Below are 13,154 nucleotides of genomic sequence, written 5' to 3' on the forward strand. Positions count from 1 at the left end.
GTGTTAAGAATTACCCCGTCTGAGAAAAAACAACAACTTTTCAACACATATAATCTAGTCCGGGGCCCACTTTGGTTTTAGAAGTAAGGGGGACATAACCTGGTGGAGGGTCTTGGCATCCTCCCCCAGAGGTTTTTTGGCCATCTAAAGCTCATTTCTTGTATTTTTACACAATCCAATATGCCGTCTCTATTCAGAACAAAAAGTAAGCAAAAATCTAGCTAGGTAAGAGATCATTAGTAAATATGTTTAAGTGATTAATAAGACTGAACTAGATCAAATTGTACCAATAGCCTAACAAATGATTAACTCTGGAAAAAATACTTTTGATTATCTTCATTAAGACATCCTCTATATCAAATTCCAGCTAGACCAGCCAGCCCGAGCCGCCTGCACGCCCGACCCCCACCAGGAACACAAGTTCCTTCCTAGTTCCCACCTTAAACCTTTTTTGTTCCAAAGGGATGGGTTTGGAAACACACAAAAAAACATACATACACCTCAAATATACATTAACACACAGAAACAGCAAATCGTCCATATAATTAATCTCATAGGCCTAATAGTACTGTAGAGCTCTTTTTACTTGCACACAATATAGCTGGGTTGCCCCGACCTGTCTTTAGGGGTCCACCACCCTGCAGCACCCCAACCCAACACACCCCACTCAGCTTTAGGATCTTAGTGAAACATTCCTTATTGGTTTTCGGGTGTGTTAGGCCAAGGCCAGAGTGACAACCCACAGGATGGCAGACCCACAAGGCCAGGACTGAGCAGTCCACCAGCTAGGGATTGCCTAAATAGGTATCTCCCCTGATGTGGGCATGTTTTCAATACAGACTCCTCTAGTCGTACTGTATTCCATTTAAGGCATCCAGACCGTATGAAAGTTTCCCAGTGTAATGTATCGACTTGACTCAGACTCACGGGAATCATTTACCTGTACTTTATTTCTGGTCCCAGAAACCCATCCAACTGCATACCCCAAGCCTGGGCTCCCATCCTTTACTCACGTGTCTCATAGAGCCCCGCTGGTATTGCACTACTAGGTGTCACTAATACAGTACACCCAGTATACCCTTCATCTGGAAATAAATCAAAGCTAGTGATACATAACTTGACATTATGGGAGGATAACCAACCTTCCAATTAATGGCAATGCATTTCTTCAGATAAGTCTCCAGTATCAACATTTCCAAGCAAATAAAACAGGGAGAAGGGAGAATCTGTCCATCTGCTGAGATAAAATAACATACTCTTTGCCACAACTCAGCCAGCCTTCACAAGACCATATGCACATATGCTAATATTTCCCCTTTTGTGATTTCCACTTCCATTAGAGGAATGAGTGCATGTAATTCAGTTTCACTGGCATGTAGTACATTCTATGGATAGTCTTAAACTGCAGAAATGTATGTCTGAAGATATGAACATGACTTGGCATTCAAACATATCTGTATCAACTCATCTTCCTCAATAGCTTCTACCAGGTCTTCCTCACATGTTTTTGTTTAACATGTTTTGTGTCATCGGGAAACGCCTCCAAATCAACTTTGGAGGTTTGTCAGACCGCCTTAAAATAGCGTCTGGAATGTTATCAATGGCTAAATATTTCAAGTTAACAAACAATAGTTTTGGCAAGTCGGTTAGGACATCTACTTTGTGCATGACACAAGTAATTTTTCCAACAATTGTTTACATACAGATTATTTCACTTAGAATTCACTGTATCACAATTCCAGTGGGTCAGAAGTTTACATACACTAAGTTGACTGTTCCTTTAAACACCTTGGAAAATTCCAGAAAATTATGTCATTGCTTTAGAAGCTTCTGATAGGCTAAATGACATCATTTGAGTCAATTGGAGGTGTACCTGTGGATGTATTTCAAGGGCGATGTTCAAACTCAGTGCCTCTTTCCTTGACATCATGGGAAAATCAAATTAAATCAGCCAAGACCTCAGAAAAAACATTGTAGACCTCCACAGGTCTGGTTCATCCTTGGGAGCAATTTCCAAGTGCCTGAAGGTACCACGTTCATCTGTACAAACAATAGTATGCAAGTATAAACACCACAGGACCACGCAGCCATCATACCGCTCAGGAAGGAGACGCGTTCTGTCTCCTAGAGATGAACGTACTTTGGTGCGAAAAGTGCAAATCAATCCCAGAACAACAGCAAAGGACCTTGTGAAGATTCTGGAGGAAACGGGTACAAAAGTATCTATATCCACAGTAAAACGTGTCCTATATCGACATAACCTGAAAGGCCACTCAGCAAGGAAGAAGCCACTGCTCCAAAACCGCCATAAAAAAGCCAGACTATGGTTTGCAACTGCACATGGGGACAAATATGGTACTTTTTGGAGAAATGTCCTTTGGTCTGATGAAACAAAAATAGAGAACTGTTTGACCATAATGACCATTGTTATGCAAGCCAAAGAACACCATCCCAACTGTGAAGCACGGTGTGGCAGCATCATGTTGTAGGGGTGCTTTTCTGCAGGAGGGACTTGTGCAATTCACAAAATAGATGGCATTATGTGGATATATTGAAGCAACATCTCAAGGCATGAAGAAGCCTGTGTGAGCAAGGAGGCCTACAAACCTGACACAGTTACATCAGCTCGGTCAGGAGGAATGGGCCAAAATTCACCCACATTATTGTGGGAAGCTTGTGGAAGGCTACCCGAAACGTTTGACCCAAGTTAAACAATTTAAAGGCAATGCTACCAAATACTAATCGAGTGTTTGTAAACTTCTGACCCCTTGGGAATGTGATGAAAGAAATAAAAGCTGAAATAAATCTCTAATATTTTTCTGACATTTCACATTCTTAAAATAAAGTGGTGGTCCTAACTGACCTAAGACAGGGAATTTTTTCAAGGATTAAAATGTCAGGAATTGTGAAAAACTGAGTTTAAATGTATTTGGCTAAGGTGTATGTAAACTTCTGACTTCAACTGTCTATTATATAGAGTATGCGGAACACAATCAATATAATTAAATATGTGGACCAATTGGCAATAAGACACTCAAACCACAGCCACAGCATGTCATAGCCAACACATAGGCTATGCTAATACATTATATGCCTCAGGAATATACAGTGGGGCAAAAAAGTATTTAGTCAGCCACCAATTGTGGAAGTTCTCCCACTTAAAAAGATGAGAGAGGCCTGTAATTTTCATCATAGGTACACGTCAACTACGACAGACAAAATTAGAGGAAAAAAATCTAGAAAATCACATTGTAGGATTTTTTATGAATTTATTTGCAAATTATGGTGGAAAATACGTATTTGGTCAATAACAAAAGTTTATCTTAATACTTTGTTATATACCCTTTGTTGGCAATGACAGAGGTCAAACGTTTTCTGTAAGTCTTCACAAGGTTTTCACACACTGTTGCTGGCATTTTGGCCCATTCCTCCATGTAGATCTCCTCTAGAGCAGTGATGTTTTGGGGCTGTTGCTGGGCAACACGGACTTTCAACTCCCTCCAAAGATTTTCTTAGCTCTATTCTGTTTTTTTTCATCCTGAAAAATAACTCCATAGTCCTTGCCGATGACAAGAATACCTATAACATGATGCAGCAACCACTATGCTTGAAAATATGAGGTGTGGTACTCAGTGATGTGTTGTGTTGGATTTGCCCCAAACAAAGTGCTTTTTTATTCAGGACATAAAGTTAATTTCTTTGCCACATTTTTTTGCAGTTTTAGCTGTGATTTAAAATCTCACTCTGTGATAAGAGTCACTGACTCAAAACCACAAATGGGTAGAACATATTTCAAACATTGCTTGTAAGGGGGAGGTAGTTGCAGAAACATTGGAATGCCTTGTTGCAAACATGATGTATGTTTTGGAGTATTTTTTTGTTCTGTACAGGCTTCATTCTTTTCACACTGTCAATTAGTACACATTTGCTTATCAAGTCACATAAGAAGTTGCATGGACTCACTCTGTGTGAAATAATAGTGTTTAACATGATTTTTGAATGACTACTCATCTCTGTATTCCACACATAAAAGTATCTCTAAGGTCCCTGAGTCGAGCAGTGAAATTCAAACACGGATTCAACCATAAAGACCAAGGAGGTTTTCCAATGCCTCGCAAAGAATGGCACCTGTTGGTAGATGGGTAAAAAATAAAAAAAGCATGCATTGAATATCCTGTTGAGCATGGCGAAGTTATTAATTACACTTTATATGGTGTATCACTACACCCAGTCACTACAAAGATACAGGCATCCTTACTAACTCAGTTGCCGGAAAAGAAGGAAACCCCTCAGGTATTTCATCATGAGACCAATGGGGACTTTAAAACAGTTTCAGGGTTTAATGGCAGTGATTGGAGAAAATTGAGGATGGATCAACGACATTGTCGCTATTCCACAATACTAACCTAAATGACAGAGTGAAAAGAAGGAAGCCTGTACAGAATACAAATTTTCCAAAACATGGATCCCGTTTGCAATAAGGCACTAAAGTAAAACTAAGAAAAACGTGGCATAGAAATTAACTCATGTCATCAATCAAATTTCAATCAAATTTATTTAGAAACCCCTTTTTACATCAGCCGATGTCACAAAGTGCTGTACAGAAACCCAGCCTGAAACGTCAAACAGCAAGCAATGCAGATGTAGAAGCACACGGGAAGTGTGTGCTTCTACATCTGGGGAGGGCACACGGGGGGGGGGGGCACACGGGGAGTGTGGCGAAGGCAGGTAGGCGGGCAGGCACCGTGTTATGCGGTGGAGCTCGCAGTCTCCCCATTGCGTGCGCATAGCCCGGTGCGGTTCATTCCAGCTCCTCGTATCGGCCGGGCTAGAGTGGGCATCGAGCCAGGTGCCATGAAGCCGGCTTTACGCATCTGGTCTCCAGTGCGTCTCCTCGGCCAGCGTACATGGCACCAGCCTTACGCATGGTGTCCCCGGTTTGCCAGCACAGCCCAGTGCGGGCTATTCCACCTCGCCGCACTGGCCTGGCTACCGGGAGCATTCAACCAGGTAAGGTTGGGCAGGCTCAGTGCTCAAGAGCTCCAGTGCGCCTGCAAGATCCGGTCTATCCAGTGCCACCTCCACGCACCAGCCCTCCGGTGGCAGCCCCCCACACCAGCCCCCCACACTGTCTCTCCGTCTTCTGCCTACAGGTGTTCCCGCCTGTCCAGCGCTGCTAGAGCCTTCCTCCTCTCCAGCGCTGCCAGAGTCTCCCGTCTGTCCTGAGCCACCATAGTTTCCCGTCTGTCCTGAGCCGCCAGAGTCCCCCGTCTGTCCTGAGCCGCCAGAGCCGCCAGTCTGTCCTGAGCCGCCAGTCAGCCAGGAGCCGCCAGAGCCGCCAGCCAGCCAGGAGCCTCCAGAGCTGCCAGCCAGCCAGGAGCCTCCATAGCTGTCAGCCAGCCAGGAGCCGCCAGAGCCGTCAGCCAGCCAGGAGCCGCCTAGCTGGAATCTCCCGTCCATTTGGGACCCATGGCTAGGGTCCCCAGTCGGAGGTCGGCGGCAAGGGTCACCGCTCATAAGAGGCCACAGGGGCGGTTGAGGAGGAGGACAAAAACTGTGGTGAAGTGGGGTCCACGTCCCGCGCCAGAGCCTCCACCGCGGACAGACGCCCACACAGACCCTCCCCTATAGGTTCAGGTTTTGCAGCCGGAGTCCGCACCTTTGGGGAGGGGGGGGGGGGGGGGGGGGGGGTACTGTCACGTTCTGACCTTTATTTCCTTTGTTTTGTCTTTATTTAGTATGGTCAGGGCGTGAGTTGGAGTGGTCAGCCTATGTTTGTTTTTCTATGTTTGGTTTCTGTTTCGGCCTAGTATGGACCTCAATCAGAGGCAGGTGTCGTTAGTTGTCTCTGATTGAGAATCCTACTTAGGTAGCCTGGGTTTTACTATTGGTTTGTGGGTGTTTGTGTCCATGTGAGTGTTTGTCGCCACACGGTACTGATCCTTACTCCTCTTCAGACGAAGAGGAGATTTGTGAAAACATGTTTTCACTTTGTCATTATGGGGCATTGTGTGTAGATGGGTGAGAAAACAATCAATGTAATCAACTTTGAATTCAGTCTGTAACACAACAAAATGTGGAATAAGTCAAGGGGTATGAATACTTTCTGAGGGCACTGTAGAGAGTTTGGTTACTGTAATTACAGTGCTACTCAGTGGCGACCTGTCATTCAGGGCAGGTAGCGCAGAACCCAACCTGTTTTGAGCCCCACCTGTTTATCAAAAAATTGTGCTGCATACAAACATGGTCTCTTTTTTGCTTTCTTGAGTAAGGCAGCTCCAAAATGCAGGTGTTTCAGCCTAGCTCAGTGCTTTCTGTGGTGGTGGGGCAGCCAGTGGAAAATACGACGTGTAGGAGTTGGTAATTTTCTCTAGTTTCACCGTGATTGGCTAAGTGTTCTATCACTCATGGGGACACTACATCACCGCAAAATCTTTGGGGAAAACTTGACAATTCAAGCCCCTTGGGTGCTGTCGTAGAGTTACATTAGAAGTGCCCATCCAATAAGGCTCAAAGTCATTGGCAACAGATAAAATTACGTCAAATCACGTTATATCTACCGTAGCTTTGATTGGACTGATCATGTCAACATCATACTTTCAAAATCTTAGCTAGCAAGCTATGTCATCATCATGAATCAAGTTCACAATCTATTGGCAAATCCTTGTCATATGAAGAGAAATTATGAAGAGAAATTATAGATAAAACGTATCAGTGCTCATTGGGCATTGGACATAAACATTACACAACAAGTTGGAAATTGTCTTGAAAGCTACAGTTGTTTTGAAAGCACCATAAATCCAGAGAAAGCCAGACTTCGATGACAAAGTTTGATGACAAATGTGCCCACAAAGGACCGCCGCGTAACATTCCTGTTCAAAAAATTTCTTGTATGCTGCTGCATAAATTATGTAATATGCAAGGGAGATATGTATACTGTAGGTAAGAAAGTAATACTAAGAGTATGTTGTGTAGTAAGCTGTTAGTAGGCTATGTGCCTCACCCTAATAATTTCCCCTTATAACTTAGCATACTGTTCTGACTTGGTGGTGCACATGTAACCTATAGCTTGTTTTAGAGAAATGTCATCATCTAATATTGTAATAGCTTTCATTGTCTGATTATATGCCCCCTTTATTTTTCCTATGGTTCTTACTTGGTGTACAGGGAGAATACTGTAAGAACGGCCCATGTTCTGAATTATGTGACTGTACATTTCAAAAGTGCTGAACAAATAGTTATATTGACCACGTCTGTCCCAACTCGCTCATTAATGTCTTAATATAAATTACAGATTGCCTCTTATCCGCTCGTCGTCCCCTTATGCCATAGTTTGTACATCTTAATTGTCAGTTTAAACCGCATGCATTTAAGCAAGTCAGCCATATCAGCAATTTTTTTTAAAGGCAGTAAATGAGGCTGAATTAACTGTTTCGCTGCCAGACAAGGCTCCGCTGATAGCCAGGTGTAGCAGTGGTAAGGTGTTGGGACTGCTGTTGGGACAGCTTTATGTGGGCCCTAAAAGTTTGTGGGAACCAGTTGTCACCGTTATAGTGCAACTAATGCATTGTTTAGTGTTGTGTTGTTTTGTGTAGACGCGTTGATTGAATGCCTCTAAAATCATATTATTTTTTGCCCCCGCAAGATTTACATGCTAAAATCACCACTGGTGTTACTTCCAGTCAACTGTGAAGATGCTCTATAAATATCTGTCTTAGACCATGTTGTACTAAATATCACTGGATATAACACTCATATGGCTTTAACATGCTCCTCCAGTTGTGTTATGGGCTAGAGTGTGCCTGTCTACCCAAGTGAGATAATAAACAGTTCATTCACACAGTTAAACCTGTCATTGTGCGTATTCCACATCTCCATTGAGTGAGTGTTGCAGTTTATATCCAAGTAAGAAGAAGTCGAGCTATCTATGCCTGTAGCTAGCTAGCCCAGCCAGGTTGTGCAATCTTCATCATTGAGGATGAAAGATCACTCCACTATAACAACTAACAGAGGGACAGTATCGCCACTGAGGTAGGCTTATATAATTAACGGGTCACATCTGGATTCCCAGCATGAAGGATGCAATTGTGGCCTGCAATTTGGGCAGTTCCTGCATGTGGGTATTCCTGCATCTACCCCTCTTTATACTTTTACTGGTACTATTATACTTGCATTGGTACATTGGCCCCGAATTTCGGGCTGCAGTTGTTCGCTATTGTTCCCAGCTTCTTTAAAATGCTCTCCGATTCAGCAGGTGTCACTAGTGAAAACAAATACAATACATTTTCCTAATGTTATTATATTTCACATATTACGGTATAACATGGACACGCTAAGATCAGCGTCAAGGCAGCAAACATTTGTGTCCAGGCAGCAGCATTAAGACTTTCGGTTTTCTGATTTGGTCTTCAAAATAAAAGTCTGTGATAAAACGCTATGTGTATGATACGAAATAAATCATTTTGCAGCTTTGCATAGTGCATAATGTTAAAAAATCTCAACTAAGGAGAATTACTACGTTATATAAGATAAATCCTATTATAAGGTGGAGGATAAATGGTTGGAGCTTAAGTAAATGAATGTAAAGAACATAATATTCCACAGACCCAAAAGATGTAGCACTACTAGAGTCTTTGTGGTGTTATTTCTTAGATGACTGTGGTCTAAATACCCAGCAGCCGTAATCCACCCATTCCATTGGTCCCAATGCAATACACTGTAGGCCTATAAATTACATATTGGCTTATAGCGAAAATACTATTCTATGTGCTGATGTGAAAGTGAGGTTGTGAATACTCAGTTGGATCTGTAGAATCTATATATGGTGTTATTTCATGGGGCTCTGAATAATACTGAATGTTGCTGGACTTTTACTGTGGTCAAATAGCTTACAACCAATAGGGTTGTAAAAACTGTTGGTCACTAAAGAAGGACCATGTAAAAATGGTTGGCTGGCATGCCCTCCCCCGTCTGAGCTGTGGGCTGTGAATGCCCTCACCCGCTGTATACTTATAAATTATTGGTTTGATTCTCTATAGTGCTGTCTGGTTAGAACATGATGTTGAGGCCCACCACTGTACTCCTGATTGTCACCACACACACACACACACACACACACACACAGACACACACACACACACACACACACACACACACACACACACACACACACACACACACACACACACACACACACACACACACACACACACACACACACACACCACACACACACACCACACACAGCTGACCAACCAAATGACTTGGAATCTTACTGATGTGATTCTAAAAGACCAAATCAAATCACATTTATTTATATAGCCCTTCGTACATCAGCTGTTATTTTAAAGTGCTGTACAGAAACCCAGCCTAAAACCCCAAACAGCAAGCAATGCAGGTGTAGAAGCACGATGGCTAGGAAAAACTCCCTAGAAAGGCCAAAACCTAGGAAGAAACCTAGAGAGGAACCAGGCTATGTGGGGTGGCCAGTCCTCTTCTGGCTGTGCCGGGTGGAGATTATAACAGAACATGGCCAAGATGTTCAAATGTTCATAAATGACCAGCATGGTTGAATAATAATAAGGCAGAACAGTTGAAACTGGAGCAGCAGCACGGTCAGGTGGACTGGGGACAGCAAGGAGTCATCATGTCAGGTAGTCCTGGGGCATGGTCCTAGGGCCCGGGTCCTCCGAGAGAGAGAAAGAAAGAGAGAATTAGAGAGAGCATATGTGGGGTGGCCAGTCCACTTCTGGCTGTGCCGGGTGGAGATTATAACAGAACATGGCCAAGATGTTCAAATGTTCATAAATGACCAGCATGGTCGAATAATAATAAGGCAGAACAGTTGAAACTGGAACGCTTTTCCAACAGTCTTGAAGGAGTTCCCACATATGCCGAGCACTTGTTGGCTGCTTTTCTTCACTTCGCGGTCCAACTCATCCCAAACCATCTCAATTGGGTTGAGGTTGGGTGATTGTGGAGGCCAGATCATCTGATGCAGCACTCCATCACTCTCCTTCTTGGTCAAATAGCCCTTACACAGCATTGAGGTGTGTTGGGTCATTGTCCTGTTGAAAAACAAATGATAGTCCCAAATGATAGCAAAGCACCCCCGCACCATCACACCTCCTCCTTCATGCCTCGTGGTGGGAACCACACATGCAGAGATCCTCCGTTCACCTACTCTGTGTCTCACAAAGATGAGGCGGTTGGAACCAAAAATCTCAAATTTGGACTCATCAGACCAAAGGACAGATTTCCACCGGTCTAATGTCCATTGCTTGTGTTTCTTGGCCCAAGAAAGTCTCTTCTTCTAATTGGTGTCCTTTAGTAGTGGTTTCTTTGCAGCAATTCGACCATGAAGGCCTGATTCACGCAGTCTCCTCTGAACAGTTGATGTTGAGATGTGTCTGTTACTTGAACTCTGTGAAGCATTTATTTGTGCTGCAAGAAATTCCACAAATTATCTTTTAACAAGGCACACCTGTTAATTGAAATGCATTCCAGGTGACAACCTCATGAAGCTTGTTGAGAGAATGCCAAGAGTTTGCAAAGCTGTCATCAAGGCAAAGAGTGGCTATTTCGAAGAATCTCAAATATAAAATATATCTTGATTTGTTTACAGTTTTTTTCGATTGCTAAACGACAGTGGGCACAACTGGAGTCACATGTGCAAAACTCTAACTACAGTCTGCACTACCAACAGTCACCTGAGCTAAACAGTTCACATCACCTGCAAAACTCATTCCAAGCAACACAACTCTTAACACATGGCTCAAAACACGCTCAGTGCAGCCAAACACTATGCACAACCCTCACTGAGATAACACACACTGTCACTCAGAACACACTGAGAGTAAAAACACTGGCATTAAACACCAATACAGAAAATACAAACTTTTCATCTTTACAGTTTGAACAATTTCAGTGACTTCATACAAAGTAATATTTTCTTCAAAGAAAAGAGTGACATTCTTTCACATGATTTATTACAATTTTTAGAACATAACAATTCTTTAAGGTCAATGAAAATTAGCAGTTTGCTTCAATAGTCTGTAGTAATTTACGGAATTACAGTAATGAGAAAAAAAAGGTAGAAACTAAAAGTACATACTGTAATTCGAACAAATAATTGAGGGGCTAATCCTGCCTCTCTCTAGCATCAGGCCACAGGTTTTCTTCAACATCACATCTAATGTTTTCTCTTGCCATGCACCTGGGGAAGAACCTTCTGAAGTGCCTTATCCATCCCTGGCAGTCCTCTGGACTCGTGTCCACACATCCGACACGCATGGCTTCCAAAAGAGACATTTGGTCATGTGGGTGGTGACCAAACACTTTCCACCTCCAGGCAGAGAAAAACTCCTCTATTGGGTTGAGGAAGGCTGAATATGCAGGCAGGTACAAAACCATAAATCTGTGATGTGCTGCAAACCAATCTGTGACAGCTGCAGAGTGGTGAAAAGCAACGTTATGACAAACTATGACAAAAACTTGGGGGTTTCTTACTGGCTCCCCCTGTTCTGCTGGCACTAGCTGAGCATAGAGCTGTTCTAGGAAAGCTATAAGCCTTTCTGTGTTGTATGGGCCAATGAGTGGTGTGTTGAGAAGCAAACCATCATTGGCCATTGCAGCACACATGGTGATATTTCCCCCCCTTTGGCCTGGAACCTCCACAGTGGCCCTTTGACCTATAACATTCCTTCCTCTGCGCCGTGTTTTGGCAAGGTTAAATCCAGCTTCATCGATAAATACAAATTAATGTGGTCTTTCCAGTGCTTCCACCTCCATTACTCTCTGAAAAACAGTAAGTGCACAGTTTTACTGTAGAAATGCTAGTGTTTTTTTTACTGTAAATATTTTGTATAGCTGTGTACGTAACCTCAGACGTCTTACCTGGACATATTGGTATCTTTGCTCTTTTACCCGTTCACTGTTTCTCTCGAACGGTACAGTGTATAACTGTTTCATTGTAACTTGGTGTTTCTTTAGGACTCGAGCAATAGTTGTTGTGCTGACAGAATTAACATTTTCAAATATATCATTATCAGCCAGCACTCTATCTTGAATCTCCCGCAGTTTTATTGCATTGCTGACAACAACCATGTCAACAATAGCATTTTCCTGCGCATCTGAAAATATTTTTCCTCTTCCCCCTGTTGGGGGCAGCCTTTGGGTCCTGTTGTAAAAATATATTTTACAGTCAAACTTACTGTAATATATATCAGTGTAAATATTCTATAATTGCAATACAAAATAGATTCCTGTAATGTTTTCATTTACTGTAAGGATGTAACTCACCTGTTTGCATGATGGAAAATTCGCATTACAGATGCCACTGTGGATCTTTGCAGATTGGGTTGCACCCTCAACCCTGCTTCTCTCAATGAGAGACCATGGTTCATGACATGGTCTATAAGTGTAGCCCTTATTTCATCTGAAATAACAGCTCTTTGTCTTCTTTGTCTTCCTCCACGCATCCGCCCTCTCCCTGCCACCCTTCTCCCTCCACGAACCCATCTTCCTTGTTCCGTTTCCAAAATGAGTCTTTCTGAGCTCTACCTATATATACTGTAATATGTGTGTGTGTTCACTAACAAGTCTAAAACAAGACACCTGCTTAGCCTTTCAGCTGAAATTGCAATCAGCAGTGTTTGAAAGGCACAAGGCTGAAATCTATTCCGTTTTGAATGTGTGGTTCACAGTTTTGACAGCAGTGTGTTAGCATTTGAACAAAGTGCTGTAAATCCACAGTGTTGTGCAGGTTGCGGTTAAAGTCATGGGATAAGTATGTAGAGTTTTGAAAACTGTGTTCAAGCAATGAAAAACAAACTAGAGTTTGGTCCACATGAACTGCTGCTGTGAAGACTGTAGTTAGAGTTTTGCACATGTGACTCCAGTTGTGTCCACTGTCGTTTAGCAATCGAAAAAAACTGTAACACTTTTTTGTTTTTTTCTATAAGCCAATATGTATTCCATATATATTGAGTCGCATTGTGGCCAATGGAATGGGCGGAGTTAAAGGCCAGCAACACCCTGTATTATTCAGAGCCCTTTGAAATGACACCACATTTAGATACTACAGACCCAAAAATCGTATTTATTTACAATTTAAACGTAAATAATATCAACCAGGCAAAAGTCAACACAGTCAC

The sequence above is a fragment of the Oncorhynchus clarkii genome, chromosome 7 (assembly GCF_045791955.1).
Source record: "Oncorhynchus clarkii lewisi isolate Uvic-CL-2024 chromosome 7, UVic_Ocla_1.0, whole genome shotgun sequence".
Taxonomy (NCBI): domain Eukaryota; kingdom Metazoa; phylum Chordata; class Actinopteri; order Salmoniformes; family Salmonidae; genus Oncorhynchus; species Oncorhynchus clarkii.